This window comes from Ambystoma mexicanum, chromosome 3q (genome assembly GCF_040938575.1).
Source record: "Ambystoma mexicanum isolate Mex_15411 chromosome 3q, UKY_AmexF1_1, whole genome shotgun sequence".
NCBI classification, from domain to species: Eukaryota; Metazoa; Chordata; class Amphibia; order Caudata; family Ambystomatidae; genus Ambystoma; species Ambystoma mexicanum.
Window position 1 is genome coordinate 790,855,612 of NC_090926.1, and position 24,261 is coordinate 790,879,872.

The following is a 24,261-nucleotide window of genomic DNA, read 5'->3' on the forward strand; positions in this document are numbered from 1 at the left end:
ACCGTCCCCCATGGTACATTGCTCCTTTCCATGATCTGAATGGGCGGCCCTCTCTCCACCGGGCATGTGGCTTGGCAGGGAATGCAAGTCCTCACAAACTCTGCCACTCTATGCTCGAGATCGGGAAACCAAACTTTAAGCCTGATGCGTGCTTTCATCTTGGCCATCCCCTGATGTCCTTTGTGGGCCAGTTGAAGGACTTTCGCCAGCAATGCTCTGGGTATTATGATCTGGTGTCCTCTTAACAACAGCCCGTCTGTTGTCACCGATAACTCATTTCGAGCCTTCCAGAGAATTTGTAGGTCTCTTTGTACCTCCACGTTCCTTCGAGAATTGTTCAAAAGAATCTCCCGCCATTCTCCCGTGGCCACTGCACTCTTCACTCTTAGAAATGCTTCGTCGGAGTTGGATTCGTTGGCAATATCCTGTCTTGACAGAGCGAGGGGCATTGCGGATTCGATGACCAGGCAAATGACATCCACACAGTCTGCTACTTCTGCTAAGTCCCTGGAGCGTCCTGGGTGGCGGGAGAGATAGTCTGCTGGGTTATGGGTCCCTGGGCGATACAGCAGCCTGACGCCGTATTCCATCAGCGACAGCATCCACCTTTCTATTCGAGGGGTTAGCTTGGAAGAGGTGCCTGACAAAATAGGTATAAGAGGCTTGTGGTCGGTGACGGCTACAACGGGTTTACCCAGGATGTATATTCTGAAATGCTTGCACCCCCACAGAATGGCCAGGGCCTCTCGCTCAATCTGGGAGTATCTGCTTTCTGTGTCGGTGAGGGCCTTGCTGGCATATGCAATGGGTCGCATGGCCCCTTGTCCGTCTGCTTGCATGAGGACTGCCCCCAGCCCCACCGGGCTGGCATCAACCACAATCTCAGATTCACGGCCAGGGTTGAAATAGGCCATGGTTTCTTGTTCAGACAAGGCCTCCTTGATGGCAGTGAAGGCCCTTTGCTCCTTTTCCGTCCATGACCACGCTATCTCATTTCTTGTGAGCGCTTTTAGGGGTTCTGATAACGAAGCCAAGTCTCTAATAAAACGGCCACAATAATTAACCATCCCGAGGAAACTTTGGATTTCTGCCGGTGATGTTGGTGGGGAGGCTTCCTTGATATCTCTCACCTTCTCCGGATCCGGGGAGATGCCACCGGCATGAAATACGAACCCAAAGAATTCCAATTTGTCCTTCAAGAACTCGCACTTTTCTTTGTGCAAAGTCAGCCCCATGCTGCGTAACCTTTCAAAAGTGCTCTCCAATCGCTTGAGGTGTTCAGCTTCAGACCTCGCAAAGACTAAGATGTCATCCGACATATTGATGACCCCTTTTAGTCCGGACAGGGCTCCTCTGATGGCATTTTGGAAAACCTCTGCCGCAGATGAGATTCCAAAGCTTAATCTTTTATACTGGTATAGCCCCTCATGATTTGTGAATGTCGTAATGTATCTCGACTCGGGGTGGAGCTCCAACTGGTGGTAACCTGATCTTAAATCCAGTTTCGAAAAGACTTTTGCTCCCAGGAGTTCCTCAACAATGTCATCTAGGGTGGGTGTAAGATGACGTTCTCGTTTGATTGCGACATTGGGTAACCTCATATCTACACAGATACGTACTGCCCCGGGCTGTTTGGGCTTCGGGGCCACCACAATGGGAGAGACCCAGGGAGTGGGCCCTTCTACCCTCTCAATAATGTCACGATCCACCAGTAGCTGCAGCTCTTCTTCCACTTGTGCCCTCAAGTGAAAGGGAATGCAGCGATGTTTGAGCGCAGTCGGTCTCACAGACCCATCAATGTGTAGCCGTATGGGTTCGGCTTTCAGTTTTCCAATGCCCTCGAAGAGTTTCTCAAATCGTTGTAACAGACAGTCCAGATCAGTGTGGTACACCGCAAGGGTGAAATGTACAATGTTCAGCGCTTCCGATGCGGCACAGCTTAGAAGGGAGTGCGGGCTTACGCTGGTGACAAAGAACCTCGCTTTAATGGTGTTTTGTCCATGGGTCACCGGAGCCACAAACACACCTTGGATGGGCAGGGGCGCATTTCCCCCAAATGCATATATTTGTGCTTTGGATGGTGACAGGTCTGGTGGGCCTGGGAGAGCCTTGTAGTGCTTGGTTGCTAAGACACAGACCGACGCACCCGTGTCTATGAGGACAGGAGTGGGAATTTCACCAATGTTGACAGTACATGTGGGTTGGCGTCTTGTGCCAGGACCTTTCACAATGCTGGAAATGAAGAAAATCTCTTCCTCCTCCTCTTCCTCTTCAGCGATATTTAGGTCTTGCATGTCCAGATCAATAGACGATATTCCTCTTACTCTACGAGTACCACCCCTTCCAACTCTCTCTGGCCCTCTCGACGCTGCTACAGGTGTGGATGCTCTGCACATCCTCGCATAGTGTCCTGGCGTGCCACACCGGCCACACACCCTCAACTTCGCCGGGCATTCGCCACTGTGAGGAAGGTCATACCCACAGTAAGAGCACGATGAAGTGGTACCTAACGTTGAAGGGCCATCTGCTTTCTTTGGAGTCCATCTCGCTCTCCCAGGGGCGGATCGTCCTACTGCGAATGCCTCTTCATCTTTCCTGGAATGTGTCAGCATCCATCCTGGCCCCTCTGGCTTCCGCCAGCTCATACGCTCCCCCCATGTCCAAAATCGGCTGTAGAGTCAGTCCAGGCTCTCTCAGAACCTGTCTTCTCAGTTTGCCTGAGCTACACCCTTGCAGCAGCTGGTTGCGAACCATTGCCTCCTCGTTCGCCCACCTGCAGGAGCTCGCTAGGTGTCTCAGGCGGGCACAAAACTTGTCCAACGACTCATCATCCAGTTGTTTTTCGGCACCCATGACAAATCTGTCGAAATCCACATTTGCCATGGGAAGAAAATGGTCCCGAAGTGCTTGCTTGACTGCATCATACGTCACTCTGGGGATGTTGAGAGAGTCATATATCTTGTGGACCTCAGTCCCTGCCGAGTATATCATAATGGCAACCTTCGCCTCATCATCTCTTTCCCCCGAGGCTCTGAAAAACATTTCCAGTTTCCTGACCCACAAAAGCCCCTTGGGGCCCAGTTTGGATGGGGGCCCTCTGGTATCGAATTCAGGCATGGGGGCTAGAGTGCTGTGCGTTCTGCGTGGTATCGGGGCAACAGCACCCTCTTCATCTGTCTCCTCCCCCATTACGGCAACCGGTATTCACACTTGCTGCCACCAAGTGAGGAGGTGGTGTGGCTTCAACGTGTAGAGTTCACAATTCTTCTTCTTTCTTCAAATGGTGCCACAGCCTTGCACCAGCTGGCTGTGGATGGTCCAAAAATTGGCAGGAAAAATTGCAGCTGGCAGATGGCGCACGAGCACCCTCGCGGGCCGCAACCACTGCAGCTGCGTATGAGAATTGAGAAAAAAAAAATCCAAGATGGCCGTCGGCCTTTCAAGCGGGTCCGTAATCACAGAGCAACGTTCCGTCTCTCCGACGCTGTCGGAGCAGAGAACGACTCCGATCCCACTTCGTCGCCAGTGTTGTGTGCTGGTGTGGGTGGCACACGGCCTGGGGCCCCTCGCACTCGCTCTCATGCATGCATCCGCATTCGCGCAAGAACACACACCAGAGACGTGTTGATGCTCCGGTCCCCGGCGCGAACTGCCGTGGGCACCGCCTTTATTTTTAACGTGCATGCGCGAACCTCGCTGAGGCTCGCGCATGCGTACAACAGTGTACGCCGTACACAACAGTGAAGTTCTTCATTTTGGTGGAATTCGCAATAGTTGTATATTTTTTCCCCATGTTTTTCCCTTGTCTCTGAGGAATTTTGCCCCTCCTTCCTCAGTCGAAAGAGGGAGTTTTCCACTGGGTAGATTTTCCTTTTTCTTTGCTCCGCATTTCCCCTCCTTTCAATATTTTTCACTTTTGCCTGCAACCCCTCCTGCCCCACCATCCCCCCTGCAAACTCCGATCCTTCACACAGCCCGAAAACAGCAGCTGTTCCTCCTCGCCCGGCCGTGTCTTCACAGGCGTGGGGCCGGAGGTGCAGGACGAGGAGGGAGAGGAGGGCGGAGTGGAGGAGCGGGAAGGGCCGCAGGGCGAGCTTAGACTCTCCGAGTCTGCTACCCAACAATCCACTCCTATTGCCGTGGGCTTCATCGGCACCGCTGCACATCCATTTTGCAGGAGGCCAGACACCAATAGACACGGCTCATCCCGGTTCACCGGGAGCATCAAATACCTCTCGCCGTTTATGGCCGCCTCCAGGAGGGTGTCTCGCTCTCCACCATTCCAGTCGGGGCTCTCCGTCGGTGCTTTACCCAAGGGAAGAGCCTCACCTACCACCTCCCGGCTGCGAGACTCCATAGATCGCATTCTGGCAGCTGGCCCTCTCTGTCTGCCACACTTCCTTCCCTCGCTCGCATCTCCTTTGACACCGAGCACGGCTCGACCGGAGCAGCGTTCAAATCGCACACAAGGGGTTCAGCTCCATCCACGATGGGCGCATGAACTTGTTGTTTTGTGTCTATTGGCAGTAAGCAGCACTGTTTTATTCCTTTATTCTCTGTCCCCAGCAGTTTTTCTTTTAGCAGTGTGTGTGCTGGCACTTCATCCCAAACAAGATCTGGGGCCCTCACAGGGGAGTTAACTTTCTTTCCAATTGTCATTGAGTCCAAATGCTGTATGTTATTTACCGGCAAGTTACAAACTTTTGGTGCAGCATTTTCTTTCCCCATTTGCTTCCCATTTAGTTTTGAGAGTGGGGTCTATTCATCTGGTATAGAATCACATACATTAAAAGGGAGGTGTGATTGTTTTAAAGATGGGAGCGCTGATTTTAAAGGGGCATAAGGGGACGTTTTTGATGGACAGGAGATTCCCCTTTGCCTCATTCTGTATTTCTGAGAGGCTTCTTCCGGCATTCTCCTCCACTCTTTTCATTTTGTCCTGCAGCTCCTCTCACAAATATCCCACGAAATAGACGGTCACCTCTCCCATCAGCAAACACCAGACAACACCACTTGCAGACCACTTTCGTGGCTGCGTTCGCAGTGGTCAGTGGTTTTATGGGTAGATTTCCAGCAGCCCACAGGATTCAAGCCCCACCTCCAGGCAGGGTTAAAGTGGTAGCAGCAGCAGGTCCAAACACCAGACAGCACCACTTGCAGACCACTTTCTCTATCCCTCTCCTTCATGCTCTCTCACTTTCTCTGTGTTTTCTGCCACATATTCTCTGCGTCCAGTAATGGCTGAGCTCTGGGCCTAGATGAGCTTGTATTTTGGCATCTAGTCGTCTTCAGTCTGTTTATTTGTCGCCAGTCTTCCCTGGGTGCCAAAGTCCCTCCAGATGCTCTGCCAGGACTATACCCCTGACAGTCTCTCTCTCGGTTTTCTCCACAAGCAGGACAATCTATGCTTTCCATGGGTGGGTAGTGAATCACAGGGTGGGTACCCCTCTCCACCTGGCAGAGCAGGAGCCCAGGGCACTCCGTAAGCTGAAAGCTCCCTGTCAGTGCCTCTGCCTGGTCCCTTACCTGGAAACCACAGGAATGATCTGATGTGTCATCTCCCTCTCCATCCACCACCAGGAACTCTCCAAATACTATCTTGAGATGCTCTGTGCTCTCACTGAAATACCACCCTTCATTGCCATGGGCTACACCTGGGCTTCAGCAGCACGCTCATCTTCTAGAGCGTCCACATCTACACGCCCCCCTACCTTTCTACAGGGGCTGTTACCAGGGTATGATGTCATCAATCCTACTCAGTCCTGCCCCTTCCCTTCCCAGCCACATACTCCTGTAGCAGGTAGCATGGGCAAAATAAAACCAGACGGAACATAACACACTTGGTGACCTCCCAAAGGAGGATACTGGGCCCCCAACAACCTCTCTGCCTCTGCCCCCCAAGAACCTCCTCCCTAATCTGCTCCTTTTCAATACTGGCTGCCAGCTCTCCTATAGTGCAACGCTCTCCCCCTGCCATCAAAGCAGTTTTTCAAGACCAGACTCAAGATACAATTCCTAACCAGTGGCACCCTCGAACCCACTGGTCCTTTAATCGTCCGAACCCCACACTGCCTGCTATACACACACAGATTGCATCCGTGCAAACATGCACCTAATTCCTAAATCTCTACAATATGTATGTCTGTTTCATAGTCGGTGCTGCCCGCCTATGTCCCTGTGCATCACCCCCTCAACACCAGGCGTGTTCTCTCCATGTAATCATTGTAACGTGTTGCTGCTCTCTCCTCATAGACAGCCCTTGCTATCTGTACTGTGTCCTTTTGCTAGAAAACTCACTTTTTGGGGTTGAGGGGTTTTCATGAGGTAAATTAAAATACCCCAACTATGTTTCTTGTCTTGCTTTGGTAACGTGGGTGAAGTACAATGCGTATTCATATACGGCGTGAGAGGTGCAATCAGTCCACACGCTCAAAAAGAAATCACAATAACATATATTGTTGTACAACAAAGTTATAAACATATGCATTTTTATTATCTAATTTCCATAAGAAGATTGAGGGAAAAGCCAGAAAAGGGAAGTCAAGTGACACCCAGTGAATTCTCTCCTTGACTGGACAGGTGCAATGTAATTGGTGTTTGCTTTTGGGGGGGGGGCTTCACCTTCTTTAACTCTTAGCACTTGCGAGTGGTGGGAGGGGTGACCTTCAAAAGCTCCAGCTTTTTAGGAAAAGATTCCCGACTTTTGGTGTAACTATAATTATAATTGTTAATTTATAACTCGCTTAATACCAGTAGTGATTTCTAAGCGCAGGATCGGGTTTCGAACCTGTGTCGCTCTGCGTTGTCTTGCTTCCAAGCCCCTGAGGTATCCTTCCCCTCCGCTCTGCAAGGGCGAGTCCTCAGTGCGTCTGAGAGAGTCGTCCTGCTGGTGCTGGGTCTTCCAGGTGCTCTGGAATCTAACTCTTTAACTGGATCCAGCTTTAGCCTGGAGCCCTCTGGCTCTCACAGCAGGGCAGGCAGGTTCCAGTCAGTTAATAATCGACTGCGTGATAGATAAATGAGGGGGCTGGCTGTACCTCCTTGGTAATCAGTCAGTCTCGTGGCAAACAGGGAGACAGAGTGTTCAGAGCCAGCCGCTTCCAGACAGAGCTGTCCTGCTTATGCAGGCTGCAATCCATCAGAATCAATGCTGATTAGTCAAAGTCATCCTTGCAGTTCCAAATCCATGAATGCTACAGAGGGGGTCCGCCAACAGGAGAGGTATGAACCCTCACCCTTCCCATGCTGATGCGCTCGCCCATCTGTTGACCTCAAACACTGATTCTTGGCAACACCCTTCATTCAATAAAGCTGTTGCTACCGCCTGTCCCACGTCAGAGGGAGGTGGCCTCTGCTAGCTAGGTCCTGGCACAGCCCCTCCCGATCGAGAAGGTCATCAACTCTTGGCTATAACTGGTAAGTGCCAACAGTCTGCCTCCGAAGCAGCTGTAGATCAGTGGCGCCACGGCCGGCTCTTCCAAGCCTCTTTCAGGCTCCTACCATTCTAGTCACTTTGCTTATTGGCAATGGGCAAGGATCTGGTCTTACTTACTGAACCTGTGCTCTAGAATTACACTGGAAAGAGGGGAGTTTACTGCAGATTATACCCTATCACCCCGAATTCCATAAAGTGGCTGCCCGCAGGAGAAATAAAGATCTGTCAGTATTCTGCACTTTGATATAGCGTGAATCCCTTGGCTTGTGAGTCCTGGAGTTGTCTTCCAACACACGAACAATGTTGGCTAGGAAGGGGAAAACGTGCCTGTTCCTCTCCATGCCACTCTCTGTTGTGACCTGTCAGCCTGTGGCCAGTGGCATACGTCTTGCCCACTTACATGAAATCAGGCTTCGAGTACTCCTTATGCGGGCTCTTTTGACCAAAATGCAGAGCTAAGGACTGTCTTGTTGGGCCTAAAAGTGCAGAAGACTACCCAACAATGTCAGACTCCTAAGGGAGGAACATAGACAGCAGATGCAATCTTTCAGATCTTTGTATGGCATTTCTGGTAGAAATGGCCAAACTAGCAAAAGAACTAAAGTAGGTCCTGCCGCCCATAGCTTCTTTTCATTCCTAGCTTAAAAGCCATCTGCAATCCGTAGTCTTATGTTGGACATAACCTACAATGATGTTACCATCGCTTAGCGGACTGAGGAACGGGTCTTTCACATCCAGAGCACATTATGCAATTTTGCCTGTCGTTCATGGAATGTGAGGGGCCATACCACATTGGGGCAGGACTTAGCAAAGTACTCGATTCTATTTTTACAGGAGGAGTGGCTCCAGTCACCATATGTGTTGGATGGGATTTCTATGGCGCAACCATTAGTTGTTGTCCAAATGGTGGAAGATCTTCAGGGGGGTCTGATCATTTCTATTAAGAACAAATTGACATCCGCAGTGGATACGACAACGTATGATATTTTGGCAGCCAAATCATTTTTAAAATGGACGTTGTTGCTGAATATCTACTGGAATTCAGTACAGATCACCTTAGACAAGATTTAAGAAAGGGTGTCTCTGTCCTGGGAACATCCACGCATGACCTGAGCAACTGGGAGATCTTTTTAGCAGGCGAGCTAAAGATTGTATAAGTGGCCATGAACTGGAAGGTGGGTCATAGCTGATGCTTTGATCATGTATTCTTAACCTCAAGCTTTCTCACAGCTTGCATTCATTTTTCAGTAAAACAGACAGATCTAAGTGATCACAGTAGGTGAACTGCTTTGTTTAAATTGAGTGTTGAGATAAGTAGAGGGTACAAAACAAATTACATTTTTTACCGGTTTCTCAAAAGACGTACCAGGTTGCATGGTCTATCTCTTGGAAGAAAAAATAAAGAACCTAATAGCCAATAGTTTTTGAACTTTTATTCCAAATGATAGGGATACCCAAAAAAGGAAGAAAAAGAATTCTGAGATCCCATCGTTACGACGAGCTTGTACAAGCAAAAAGGAAAGAACTTCACTTTAACTTGAGAGAAATGTAAAAAATCTGTGTTATCTGGCCCCCAAAAAGAGTGGGAGGCTCGTATCACGCGCGAACGTTAGAAAAATTAGCACAAAGGCTACGGCAATGTTCTTTTGCACAAAGATGGAGAGGCAATGCTGAAAGTCATTACTCAAAAACACTTGCATAACTTTTGGAGCCTGGTAAATAGACTGTGCATGACTCAAGCAGAACTTCAATGTACACCAATTGCAGAAGAATCTTGGGGGAATTATTATGTCTAACTGTATAGCCAAGGAAGTCCCTATCTTTGTGTTGAACCTGCACGTTTTTTAAAAAGATGACGCCTACTTTTTTGAAGAGAACCTTGAACTCAAAAGTCTTTGGGCCAAATAGTCTGAGCAATTATGTAGTGAAAAAAGCTCTTGATTTTTGGGCAGCGATTTAATTGACATTATCAAGAAACAGAAAACAGCTAAAACCTGGAAGCTGTCAATCATTCGTATCTATAAAGAGGGAGACCGCCTAAATCCAGCAAATTACCGCCCAATCGGGTTCGGGTTGTTAGACAAAAATAGTAAAATCTTTGCCCTATCAGTAGTCAGGGATTTGGAAGAATGGTCGGTAAGTTCTTGCCAGCTAGAAATGTTCCAGGCAGAATTCAGAGGAGGGACCGGGACTTCTCGCAATGGTTTCATTATAGATGCCTTACAGAAAGATGGTTTGGCGGGCGGATGCTCTGCCCGTCTTTATCGCCTGTATTGATTTTTCTCTAGTCTTTGACATGTTTGATAGATCCTGGTCGTAGGCCAAATGAAAGAAATAGAACTTCCCAGAAAGCTTGTTGGCATCCGTGTGTACCTGAACACAGACACAGAGATCCAAATAAGACTAAATCAAAACGGTGCCCTGTCATGGCAGTTTCAGACCTCGAGAGGTTTTTTTATGGATTTTGTTTTTTTGTGACAAGAATGCATTCTGGCTCCCTGTCTGTTTCATTTATATGTCTCAGATGTGTGGGATGCCCTGAGATAAGAATCCTCTGTGTCTCCGTGTATTGACTCCACAGAAAATCTGCTGGCTGGCGTACGCAGATGATCATATTTTATTAGATCTTATGCAGCGGGCCTTTAATATCTGATTTACACCCTGGAATACTATGCCCCGAATCATGGCCTATTGATAAATCATAATAAGGCAATGATTATAAAATTCTCAACCTAATAAAAAGGCATCAAACTATACTTGGAAAATATTCAACGTTGTCCCTCAGCCTGTGCAACAAATAAAATATGTTGGCTTTGATTTCGGGGCTACTCCAAATAAACATGCCACCTTTGAAAAATTAAAGGGACAGGATCTCCTGCTGATGTCGGAGATGAAGCGTATTGCCAAATAATGTGGGAGATTCTCAGTAAAGCTGATTACTAATTTCTACAAAGATAAAGTTATCCCTTTACTTTATGGATTGGAAGTTTCTCATTAGGTACAGGGTATGGCCCTAGATCAAATAGAGGGATTCATTTGGTAAAAAAACTCTGCGGATACCTAATGCTGTGCCAATATTGTTAGTGGTTGACAAACTAGGCCTAGACTCTTTAGAAGGCTGGCTGAAATGGAAATTATTACTGTTGTACGAATTGATCATTTCTCCACAGGTGGGATCGTTGTATATGGATCAACAAATTTGATTGAGGAAAGGCACATATTGCCCAGCTGTCCATTTTAGTTCTAGATGTGAGACTGTCTTAGCCTCTATTGGGGACACGGGGATGCCTACTCGAACATCCATCCATAGTGAAAAAGAAACTGTTTGAAAGTGACTGAATTAATACTATTGATGATACCAAGAGATTATTAGTATCAGGACATTGCCTTGGAGGAGAAAAGAAACGTGGGCATCTCCCGCGATACCTATGTAGATTTCCAAATGCTTACTGGCGAACCCACATGTTACGGTCCAGGTTGAACTTGTTACCAACCGGAGAATTCATAACTATTCGCTCAAAGCTAAAATAACAAAGTCCTAGATGTACGTATTGTGAGCTGAGTACTCGAGAATCCTTATAACATTTAATAATACAGTGTCCAGTCTTAACCAACTTGAGCATAACTTTATTTGGAAGGTTTGTGTATACATTAGATTGGCTTTCCTCGCATGCGTTTTGGCAAAGATTATCGCAAGGTTACCAATTGCCTCTGTCATTAGCAGTGATCACATTTTTGTACCTTAATAGTTTGATTGATTTGAGATGGTGAATTTGTAAATAAGCAGGTCCATGTATTTTTAAACTACTATTTTTACTATTTCAAAAGACTCTAATCGTAGTAGGAAATGGGCAGTACAAGTTAGATGTGCTTTGCAACTGCAAATGTTTTTATAATGGTAATTTACTGTTTTGCTGGTGTTCATGTTATATTTTTGATATTGTTTATGGTTTTACTCAAATCAATTCACACAGATAAATGATGCAAGTAGAGGGTGCGGGTGAATGCAAAGGTTTACAAAATTAATGCTCTGCAGAAATCAACCATGTTTGTCTCTGAAATGAAGGAAATCATCTTATCTGGAAACCTCTGGTGTAAGATCCTCCACCAACTGGAGACCCAGAATCTGACTTTTCGTCAAAGCCTTGTACAAAAGGGAAGGGGGGGCATCAGTGGAAGAATGTGGGAGCCCCTCGACTAAAAACAAACATGGCCAAATAACCGGAGCTATGGGATGTTCCCACTCAGGGGGGTCTCTACTCACGTTTTAGGGCCCTGTACCTTTCACAGAGGAGAAGTATCCAGAGTCTGCATGCACAATTGGAATGCCTGTGGTTTCACCCACAGTCAGGAGAGTAATCCAGGCGGAACCGCCTGCTCTTGGTTCCCAGAGAGGCACTGCTTCGCCTCACTGATGTCGCCCAGCAAGGAAGACATGTGTGCTGGGCTGTCTGATGGTATTCTTCTTCACAGGAGACATACATGGCATTTCGGTGCTGAACTGCACTTGTGGGTGGACCAGACGGATCTGCAAATGGTGAACCAGGTTATTGAAGGGCTCTTTAGATTTGCAAGCAATACAGGACAGTATTCAGTAGAGCATATGCTGGAGGTGTATAGGGGTATCCGCCTCAATGACATCATATATCCTGAACTTAGAGCTGGGTCAGACCACCTGACGGACTTGCTTTCCATGGGGCCTATTTTGTTCTGGTGGGCCGTGTGGACAAAGGAAGAGGGGTTACTAACAAGATTGCTGTCAAGGAATGTTCTATCATTGGGGAACTATCAGACATTGAATGGCTTGCCTATATCAAACACACTCTGACTTCATCTGGGTTGGGTGATTGTTTAAGGAATCCAGAGAACATTGCTAGTTTACCCATCAGGGTTATAAAGGAGACATGTGGGACACTACTGCCCTCTATGAGAGATGATGTGAACGTGTGTAAGGCCTCATTTAGGTTCAACCTCCCGCTCACACCAGCAGGGGGACCCGCTCATTATTTGGCTAAGGCCCTAACACTTTTCACAGTTTTTTTTCCAAAGTAGGGCCAGCTAAATGGATTTCCAACTTAAGTCAATTACTTGTGCATGGTCCGGGAAGCAAAATAGGAATGGGTTTTGTTTTTGTGCAGAGTGGGAATCACTTGATCATTTTGTTCTCTTCTGCCCACTCTATAATGACGTCCGCAAACGCTTCCTTTTGCATTAATTTCTTCCGTGAATCTGGTTTCTGTCAATGGAGACCAGCATTCTTCAGGCTACTGTCCCTTCCTGGTATGGGACTGGCTGTTGCCCTTGCCAGTAACTTGAAAGGTGCTTGGTTTCGTAGATCCTAGCTCCTTAGCTTATTGCCCGGGGAGCTTTAGTTCTCTGAGCTATCTGCCCCTGGTTATGCTCTGAGTTCTTACTGATCAGTGGCGCTGCACCATGAATTCCAATGCACACCTTCTGCTTATTTTCGACCCTCTTTTGTGCTTTGTTATATACTTACGGTATTTATTTCATGAGCTGAATGAGCTTTTATTCACTCTTTTGCACTGTTTTTATGGATTTTGTTTTTTTACTGACCAGTGGTGGTACCCCAAGAATTTCTTAATCACACGTCTTTTTAAATATTATGATACGTTCTGATTGTGTTTTAATTTTTCGAGCTGATGGACACATTTTAATACTTATTGATGTAATGTTGTTTGTATATGTGCTGTTTACTGGATTGGAACAATCCGAATGAACTTGAATTTGACTTGATGTGCAAATGGCTAATTCTCATTTGTGAAAGGTATAGTGGGCTATAACATGCTGCTTGACTCTGCTGAGTTGGAACCATCCCGAGAACAGATTGTTTGGCTGTGTTCGTTCCCAGTAGAGGGTCTCCCACTATTTTGCAAAGGAAGAACCAACCAACAGTCCTTCTGGTCATAATGTTTGTGCCCTCTCTGGCCGGCCAATCCCTGCAGTCCAGAAAAGGCTGGGTCAGTTAGGCAGGAGGGTGCCAAATAAACACTTAACACATTTACTACGAGAGTGGCAGGTCCAGGGTGAGGCATTTACTACAGGAAAGAAATAACTCTTCAATCACACAACAGGTAGTCAACGGTAACCGTGGTATCCAGGAAGAAAGGCCAACGTCTCTAACACTAACTGTTACAGAGCTCTGATCCCAACCAAGTTCTACACCCATGGTCATGGGCCTGTATAGGGCCAGTGTTATCTAGTGCAGTGTTGCCCTCCTATGGAACTTCAGCACTATGGACAGCGCATGTGCTGTCCTTGGTATTGAAGGCCTCTGCCTAATAGGTTTTCAGACCTGGGTGGTCCTTGTTTTTGGGTGTCCTATCTAGTGTATGATATGATAGGTTATTTATAACGCCCTTAAAACCCAGAGGTTTCTAAGGGCGGACCCGGGTATCGAACCTCTGGTGCTCTGTGTACTCTTGTTTCCAAGGCGAGGACGTTGCCCCTTAGTTATCCTCCCGAGCCAGGATCCCACAAAGCTTGTTCCTTTCTGACCCCCTGCCTCTACTTTAAGCAGAAAGCCTGGCATTGCTAAAATAAACAAGAAGAAACAGCGAAGCAGGTATAACTTTGGGCGTTCCCCGGCTGCTTCTGGTCCTTGCTGTTGAAGATGTGAAGCGAGCTGCCTTCGGCTCTGGAAGGAGTGTGATCCTCCGTGCTTTGGCTTTTCCTTGCCGTTTGCATGTGGCAGGAGACTGTGGAGGGATGGGCATACCCCATCGCGTGGTGGCAGTACCGCCTCCTTGGGACGCAGAGACGATGGCTGGGCAGAGGTGGCAACCAACCAGTGTCCCAACAATGCAGGATGGGAGCTCCCTTAAGTGATGGTCAGATGTGAGGCGGGTGCTATTTGAAGACATGGCGGTAGCGCTGTACGGTACCGGCTCTCGGGCTCTGTGATGGATTACAGATCAGTTCTAATGGGGACAGGCCATGATGTGGTGGACTAGCAATAATGCGACCCTATGCTCTAACGGACGATTACCACATGGCTAAATGCTTGGTGCTGTGGCGCCCTTGAAGCATCGATAGGCGCAGGATCATAATGTGCTTATGGGAAAGTCCTGCAGTGTATCCAGGGGAAGCGCTTGCCGGACAGATTTATCACCATCAGGTGCTCCGTTTGCTTAGGATTTGCTGAAGTGAGTGGGTGATCAGCTATATCCAGTATCCACCCAACGCGCACCTGTGCTTGCAGTTGTCTTTGCTGACTTCTGATGCTCCCTGGCACGGGGCGGCTGGAATTCCCCGCCTGCGTGCCCATCTCCATGAGGTCTTTGGTGGAGGCATGGATCAGCAGGAACAGGTCTTGCCTCTTCTTCAATCACCCCATTGGGTAAGAATTGATGGATCCAGAGAGCAAGGTCCAGGCTTTCCATGGTGGAAAGGGGGTGGCCGTGCAATGTTGCCGGCCGTGATGCAATCCAATCATCAGTGGGCTACGCAGCTGTGTGGGTCAAGGCATGATGAGAATGCGGGCTAATCCCTGGCTCACATTGTTGTTAGCAGCAACCTGCGTATCTTGTCTCTATGTATGTGTTTTTCCCCTGGGAGCTGATGCTGCAGATCCAAGGGTTATGCTTCAATAGCTTCCTAGCCTTTGTCTAGGGAGGATAGCTCAGGGGCAACGTGCTCGACACGGAGCACCACAGATTCGATCCCCGGGTCCGCTCTTAGAAACCTCTGTGTATTAAGGGCGTTATAAATACCCTATCATATCATAGCCTGAGTAGTGCATCAGTACATTCAATTGGCCAGCTGCTCTACTATGGTGACGCGGCCTTCCCTTCAGGGGGCAGTGCCTGGTGGGGGAAGTTTTGTAATGTGGGGGGATTCAGCTTTGTAGGACAGTGTAGAGAACTAATGCCAGTGGTATTTTGGGCGTTTTCTGACAGTCTAGCATTAGAGGTTTCCCTTGTGAAACGTCTGGGGCTCGAACCCTTGTGGGTGAGGGGGTAGCGGAGACCCCAGCGTACAAAACAGATCATCATCTTCACTGATGGCATGGCTTTCTGTTTGCAGAATAGCCCATGCCCCAAAATGAGCGGAAGTTGGAGTGTTCCCGAACTTCTAAAGCACCCCTGTATGTATGGGTGCCCTTGCTGTGTGTGTTTGACTAAACCTCACAAGGCCTTTCCTTGGTGGCTGTGTTTAGTAGCTCAGTGTGCGAGTGTAGCATCACCTCACTCCCTGCCATGAGGGCCAGATAGGTTATGTGCCATATAGGCACTATGCTTTTGCCTAAACCAGAACCTCACACGATGTGGCTGAGTGTTATGTAGGTGCTCTGTTTGAGCCCAACTATGGTGCCCCACAGCTGCTCCAGGAAAGGTGTGAGTGGCATTTGGAAACTATATTAGTGCTAATGCATTCATGTCCCGGCCGTGCTACTAATGTCACTGTGTACATTTGCTTGTAGGAGCTACACAAGCACTGGGTTAAACTGTATATGCTGCTGTTGCCCTGTAGGTGTCCCCCAATCGGGTACCTTTGCATTACCTGTCAGGACCCGATGATGTGCCTGGTCTGGCATGTGCCCTATAGCTAAAGGATGCTTATGAATTAATCGTAACCACTGGCATTGCACCGAGTTAAGATGAATTCATAACCTTTCACTCATCACATTTTTGGTTATAATGTCTTTGGCTTTTTAAGTCAGATTGAAAGCAAGGTGTGTCTGTCGAGTGCTGAACGTTGTGTTATAGTTACTCACTGTTTCCCGTTTTGGGGTGACAGCTGGGCTGCAGAGACTAACTCCTATAATCCTTAGACTCACTCACTCCATTGAATTGATAGTAATTGATCATTCTCCCATCGATGGAGATAGAGGAAATGTCTCACTGCCTCATTCTTCTGCCCCATTCCATTCCCTTTTCCCCTTGCATTCTCTTCCTTCTGACCTGTACTCTTTTCTTTTTCTCTCCCGTTTTCTTCCTCCCTTTACTAGATCCTTCTCTCTTATCGTATTCCATCCATAAGATCACCCCTTTCTGTCCCCTTCATCCTCCCCTAGTCTCCATAGTGCTGCCTCCCTTTCTGTCCCTTTCTCATCTCGCACTATTCTTTTTCTTCTCGTCTAAAATTCTGTCCTATTTGACTTCCCTCCGCTCGCCTCTATTGTATTGCATGTTTTCGTATGTTTGCCATTGTATACTCCACTATTAAATCCTCTCACCTCTCCGTTCTGTCTCCTCTCCACATGCCCTCCCCTCTTCCCCTTCCCTGTTCTTCCATCGATCCTCCCCTATTATGTCTTCTTTTATATTCCCCGTCTGTCTCCTCTCCACCTGTTTTCTGCCCCTTCATTCCTTCCCCATTCTCCAATCTATCCTCCCATCTTATGCCCTCTTCTCTCCTCCCTTTTCGATCTCTTCTCCATCTATTTTTTGCCCGTTCACTCTTTCCCTGCCCGCCTATCCATCCTCCCTTCTTATGTCCTCTTCGCTCCTCCCCTTTCTGCGCCCTCCACCTGTTTTCTGCCCATTCACTCCACCCCTTCACTCCAATCTATCCTCCCTCCATATGTGCTCTTCTTTTCTCCCCTTTCTGTCTCTTCTCCACCTACTATCTGCCCCTCACTCCTGCCATATTCTCCTATCTATCCTCCTTTATTGTGTCCTTCTCCCTTCCCCGTGCTATCTCCTCTCCACCTATCTTCTGCCCCTTCACTCCTTCTCTGCCCTATCTATCTTCCCTTATTATGCCCTCTTCTCCCCTTCCCTTTCTTCCCCCGCCTGTTTTCTGCCCCTTCACTCCGTCCCTTCACTCCCATCTCCCCTCCCTTCTTATTGTCCTCTTCTCTCCTCCCCTTTATATCTCCTCTCCACCTATCTTCTGCCCCGTTCACTCCTTCCCTGCCGCCAATCCATCCTCGCTTACGTCCTCTTCTCTCCTTCCCTTTCTTTTTCCTCTCCACCTGTTTCTGCCCCTTCACTCCCATCTATCCTCCCTTCATATGTGCTCTTCTCTCCTCTCCTTTCTATCTCCCCCCCACCTATCTTCTTCCCTGCTCACTCCTTCTCTGTCCTTCTATCTAGCCTCCCTTATTATGCCCTCTTCTCTCCTCCCCTTTCGTTCCCCCTCCACCTGTTTTCTGCCCCTTCACTCCACCCCTTCACTCCTATGTAGCCTGCCTTCATATGTCCTCTTCTCTCCCCCCTTCTATCTCCTCTCCACCTGTTTTCTGCCCCTTCACTCCCATTTCTCCTCCCTTCTTATTGTCCTCTTCTCTCCCCCCTATCTCGTCTCCATCTATCTTCTGCCCCGTTCACTCCTTCCCTGCCCGCCTATCCATCCTCGCTTATGTCCTCATCTCTCCATCCCTTTTTTCTCTTCTCCACCTACTATCTGCCCCCTCACTCCTGTCATATTCTCCTATCCATCCTCCCTTATTGTGTCCATCTCTCCTCCCCTTTCTGTCCACACTCAAACGGTCATCTTTCACTATTCGTTCCCATTCACAGCCCCATTCTTTCACTTTTACTTTCTGCCACTCTGGCCATTTCTCTCCTCCGTTATTGTGTGGCATGCAGTCATTCACTAGTCTGTCCCTTCTTCCTGCCCCCGCCTGTCTCATTTTCCATCACATGTTGCCCCGTCTCTTCCCCTTTCTGTTATATTGTCTGGTCCCCTAGTCTGCCACTTCTGTCCTTCCAGGGCTGACCCTTTTCTATTCCCTTTTTTTCTGTCACCTTTCTCTTCGCCTAGTCATCCCTTCCCCCTCCCGATACTGTCACATTCTCTTATTTCTTCACCTATCCCTCACCATATAAACCCTTCCCTCCTGCCATTTCTGTCCCCGTCATTTCCTTTTGTCAACTCTATCCTCGCCTAGTCAGCCCTTCCCTCCTCCTATTTCTGTCCCCTTCTCCTGTAGTCTGCCTTAGTCCCACATCACCCGCACTTCCTATCCTCTTAGCCCCTATTATGTCACATCGAACCTCCCTTCTTTTTCTCCCCTCCTCCTGTCCCCTTCCTCCTCTTCTTGCTTCATGTAGCCCATGCCTTTTGTCCTATAATATGAATCCTTCCTTCCTTTTCATCCACGTCTCTCCTCCCCTCTTCTGACACTCCCTCCTTCCTCATGCCGCACTTCCTAATATGGGCCTTGCTCCCGCACACATGTCTGCCTCTCGCATCTGTTCCCAACATTCACTCTGTGTGTAATCATGGTCCCTTTCTCCCCATTTGCCTTTTCCCTTTCCTTCCAATATTTTCCATTTCCCTATTCTACCTCTACTCCGCACCTCTCCCTTTCTCTTTGCCCTCTCCTGTTTGAACCCTTCTGTCCTGCTCTTCTCTCACCCTTTCACATATTCCTGTTCTATCCCCGTCTCTCTTCTCCAGTTCTTCCTTCTATCCCATATACTGTCTCTTTCTCCCTCACTCCAGTGCTGAGGAACTCACTCGCAGAATCAATGTGAGAGAGTGCCTAGATGCCCGGCACTCTCTAACTCGGCACACACCACACCCAGTGTTTTAAATGGAAGAAAAGAAGTACAGGTAGTTTGCTGAAATTCACCCTGTTTACCCGCCCAGTCAGGTAGTTCTCTATTTTTTTGCACTTTATTTGTGTGTATTGCTCTTTGTGTCTCGATTTCTATTTGTATCACTCTCTATCTGTCTCTCTGCCAACTTACCTCCGCTCCAATCATATTTTCACTCTATAAGTCGCTTCTTTTCTCAGCTTCGGCCGTGGGACCCTAGAACACTAAAACATTTAAATCAGTATTTCCAACTATACACTCAGTATAATAAGCTGGAAATGTAATTCTGTCAGCCTAATGCAGTCACCTCTCAAAGACTTCAATCAATCACCGACTGATTTTGCCCAATATTGAGATGAATAAAAGTTGGCAGGCTCTGAAGGAAATGAGGGTCAGAGGGTCAGCCAACTAATACTATATGAATGACTTCGATCTATGGATTAACTAGGCTGCTTACAGAGAAAAGTCACCAATAAAATCTCACAATCCCCATTGAACCTGCTGAGGGACAGAGAGTGGCTGCAATTCTGAAACAATGAGCAGAAAGGTGTACATCTTGGATTCAAGCCTGACTACCCTAATGGGTTGCTCTGCAGACTTTTAGATGTATAACTGGGCTTCAAACTTGGTAGTTTGAAAGTAGATCTGCTGATTTGAGTGAGGGCAACATAACACACTTACTCCTTGGAATGAAGGGGGTCATTTTCTTCCCTCTGTTAACTGCAGAGAGGTCCGCCCTCCTTAACACTGGCCTGATAGCATCCCCACATGCAATTTTCACTGGTAGCACTAGAGTTTCAGTGCATTCTTTCAACCTTGTAGTGCAATCGCAAATGCCTCCTGCCATGTATTTGCATGGCACGAGGCCTAGCCACCATTAATTCCTATGGATTCCACCAGCTTGGACCAGTTGCTAAAAGGTGTCCCGTCCCATAAGATTGTAATGTATCTGCCATCATCCGAATCAGATGTGGATTAGTGTGCATCTGTTTTTGAAAGATTCATTTTGTTCTGGGTACACACCCGAGTCAGTCAACACCTTTAAAATCCCTTGGCGTGACAAATGGTTTTAACAACCAACATGTGTAAATCTTGTACACATCATATCTACTCTTCATGTACGGCTCTGGGAGACTGGAAAATGAATCCCTAAATCTGGCCCAATGTTAGGGAGGATTTTCTCCTCAGGGCTCCCAATTTTTGCAGATAAGGCACAGTGAGAATAAATGATTTGCCCAGGATCAAACATCTTGCATAAGTGGAGAAAGCAGGATTTGAGCCCATTCGGCCATTAAAGCAGTTGGCCACACATACTTCCCATTAATGTAAGTGTTAGGAAAAGATTATATAGTTTTACAGCAATGCCTTTAAAAGTACACAAATTACATAAAACACCTGACATTTCATAAATCATTTTAGAAAAATGTCAATCAAAAATAGGATTGTAGCTTTATTTTACCCATTCTGGATAGAAGATCACAGTAAAATCCTACAAAAGTGGGCACGTTTTCAAAATGTTTTCACAGTGAAAGAAAGGGGGTTTAAAGGCTATTAACAGTGAAAGAAAATATAACCCAGCCATGTCACCTGGTAGAGTCCTTAGTTCATACATCATGCAGTTTTATGCTTCCCTATTTAATAACACAAACGCCTGTAAACGCGCATTTCCTGGGCAAAAAACCTATCAATACAACAAGGAGTAGGGAAGTGAGAGTCAAATGAAATAAGAGAAAAAGGATCAATATATTTCATTTTTAATAATTCATTGAGCCGCATGATGCTGGTTTTGACACTTACAAATGAAATCAACTAATTAGATACAACAAACCAATATATCTCAAAATATCAGTAAACAAAAAAGAGGGAAGAATGTGCAAAGAAATGAAGGAATGTTTCAGGGCATAGAGTTTCTATTTGCATGACTTGCTTCTTGCTCCAATAACGGCTTCCTTTTCCTGTTCAGTTGGGTTCTGCAACAGATAACCCTCTTAAATCTTGATCTGGCAAAATCACCATCAAACAAGCAGACCAAATCATATTATTATCAACCTTGAAATCACATTGGCAGATATACAGGCCGATTCATGGAATTAATGAGCGCCGCGCAAGCGTGCCAGAACGTGCGAATCGCAGCGCAAGTGCAAAAATCGCAGCGCAAGCGTGCGAAAGCCGCGCACATCGATTCATGGAAGTCTGTGCGCGTGTAGATCCTAGGATGTTCGCTAAAATCCTGCGTGGCGCACACGTCATCAAACGGCGTGCGCTACGCACACAGCGAAAGCGTACATAGCGCGGTGCACACAACAAAAGTAGGCGGAACACGGGGTGGAACACGCAGAATGGGGAAGAACGCGTGAAAATGTGAGCGTTACGGGAGAAGTACAGGAGGTAAATTCGCAGAACGCCCACACGCGCGCCTACAACACGTATTCATGGAATCGAACAAGGGAAACGTGTGCGCCAAAAAAGACACGCTAATCCGGAAACACATACGCCAGCAGGAAGCAGGCGTACGCGGCCCCGGGCAGCATAAAAGTGCGCGCAAACAACAAACAAGCTCAGACGCTACGATGAATATACCATTCCTCGCAGCAGTGGTCGTGGGACACCGCAGGAGGAGGAGGATAGCCAGGCCCAGAATTTTTACACCCAGGACCAGCCTTTTTGGGATGCCTGATGACCAGGTGTATGGGAGGTACAGGTTCCCACCAAACATAATACTCGACCTGGTGAGTGAGTGGGAGGATGACCTCACATCACCCACCCTGTGCTCCCAAGCACTGAGCCCCTTGGAAAAGGTGCTCAATGTACTGCACTTCTTGGCCACTGGTTCATTTCAGCGGACAAGTGCCATAGTGGGCGGGGGTGTCACAGGCCACGCAGTCACACTGCCTACAACAGGTGTTGGCCATCATGACTGTACGCTCTTCAGTCCGCAGGCACATATACATGCCCAGGACACCCACCTGCAGAAAGGCAGGCTGCCGTCCAAGAATTTTACGGGGTGGCACACTTCCCCAAAGTGCTAAGCGCCATTGATTGCACCCATGTGGCTCTACGTTCTCCCAGGGCAACTGAGCACATCTACAGAAACCGCAAGCACTGGCATTCCATCAACATGCAGGTAGTATGTGATGTCAAGGGAATCATCACCTCAGTACATGCCAACTATCCAGGGTCCACCCATGACAGTTTCATTTTCAGAATGTCACCCCTAAACCGGGACCTAGAAGCTGGGCGGCATGGCGATACATGGCTGCTTGGTGAGTATAAATGCCTCTGCACATGCATGCATGTCAGATACTGAGTAATGTCGCAACCCCACTAATGATACCCATCATCACCTCCCCAGGGGACAGTGCCTACCCTCTGAGCACCCACATGATGACGCCAATTCGGAACCCCACCACACCACCCGAGGTAAGATACAACACAGCCCATATTGCAACCCGGGGCATAGTGGAGCGAACATTCGGAGTGCTCAAGTCACGTTTCGCTCCCTTGACCGCTCTGGTGGGCAGCTGCTATATGCACCCCCAGTAGTGTGCAGGATCATAGTGGCAGCATGTGTCCTGAACAACCTTGCAACCCGCCGGGGCCTGCGGGTGGACATGGAAGTGCCCCCACATCCCCAACCACATGCACGGCCGCTGCTCATGGGAGGGGAAGGGCACGTGGTGAGGCAGCCCTACGCAGCTGGTGGCTAATTACTTCACCTAAAATCACACCCCTGTGGAGTGCACACAGCCCTGGCACATACCAGCTGACAATCAATGATGATGACATAAGGGACAGTCAACTGTCACAACCATACCAGCCTGAGATTGGTCACCTGGAAGGGTTACATTGTGTGCAACCCTACCTACTGAAAGAGAACCAATGCCGTGTGACAAAAAGGCACACATTTATGCTGCATGAATGACTACCCCCTTGCAAAATACAACATGAAAATAGTGCCATGTCACCCAACCCCTCCCCATCTCAGCTACCCAACACACCATGGCATGTCATGCAATGTGAAAGCAAACAAATGAATGCACAACACATGACATAAGTGTCACAAAGTGCACTGTCCCGAATGGAAACAGGCCACAGACAATATGCTCCCAGTAATCAATAACAAACAGCACACATGAACAAATACTCACCAACAACACAATACAGCAACACAGGATGAAACAGTGGCAAAATATGACAGTACAAAATCAAAGTAGTGCAAGTCGTACAACCTTAATAAGCCAGCACATCGACCCCTTACAACTGCAGAGGGTTGATGTCAGGCAAATGTGTCAGTGTACTGCATACAACATGAACTGCAACTGCAAAGGAGACGGCCGTGTGAAGACATGACGAAGGTACCTGTGAATAAGGAGGAAGAAATGGATGCACAAGCACATATCAATACACCATGCAGTGTTCAATACAACAACAATCCCCACTAGGGATGTCCACACAGTTTTGACCACAGACTGCCCACACAGCGCATGGGGGCCCAATGTCACTGTGTAAGTTACTGTCACTTGGTCAGACCCTTTGCAAGCCCATGGAAAGGGGAAGCTGGAGGTGTGTGTGTGTCAGGAACCCAAGCATCTAACCCAAAGACAGGACAAGCCTGCATGTGCCCAGCTGGAATACACAGTGGATGCCCACGGGAGCCACACAAGGCAACACACTGTAAAAAAAAAAATGCCCATGTGTGGGCCGGGGGGGCACCCAGGGGGTTCGAGGACAGGGTGTACACCAACACCCACCTGTGTGAATGTTGCGGAAAAAAAATACCTCCATGGGCTCATGGCATGCACGGCTACGCCAATGTAGGAGAACTGCTGTCGCTCTCTTCACCCTCTGCTGCAATATCAGGAGGTGGCGGTGCTATGGGAGGCAGCCCACGCAAAGCCATGGTATGGTCCTCCACGGCAGCAAGCATGCGGGTGTGGAAGGTCTGGTTCTGGAGGATGATAGTACGGAGATCCCCATGCAGCACCTCACGGGTTGCCTGCATTTCTGCACACATGGCCTTGTGTGATGCCCGGATATCCTCACGAGTTGCCTGCAGCTCAGCTGAGAGCGAACGTGTGAGCTGCTCCAGCTGCTGTTCTGCCCTAAAATTTCGGGAAGCTTCAAGTTCAACCAGATTCTCCCTGAGGAAATGGAGTTATAACCTCAGGGCTTCCCTGTGGCCCTGGGACTCTACAGATATGGCTTCGCGCAGAGTCTCCAGTGCTGCCCGTCGGTCCCTGTTGGACGCCAACAAGTCCTCCCTGTGTGATTGGAAAATGGACTCTGTTGCCTGCTGTTGAGCTCCATCTGCCTTTCAGG

The 24,261-nt window shown here is 48.0% G+C and overlaps 1 protein-coding gene across 4 annotated transcripts in view; it reads left to right on the top strand.

Moving 5' to 3' along the window:
* The window catches only part of GRIN2C (glutamate ionotropic receptor NMDA type subunit 2C), an 853,359-nt gene that overhangs the window by 93,875 nt on the left and 735,223 nt on the right, over window positions 1–24,261 (top strand). The window lies entirely within an intron of this gene.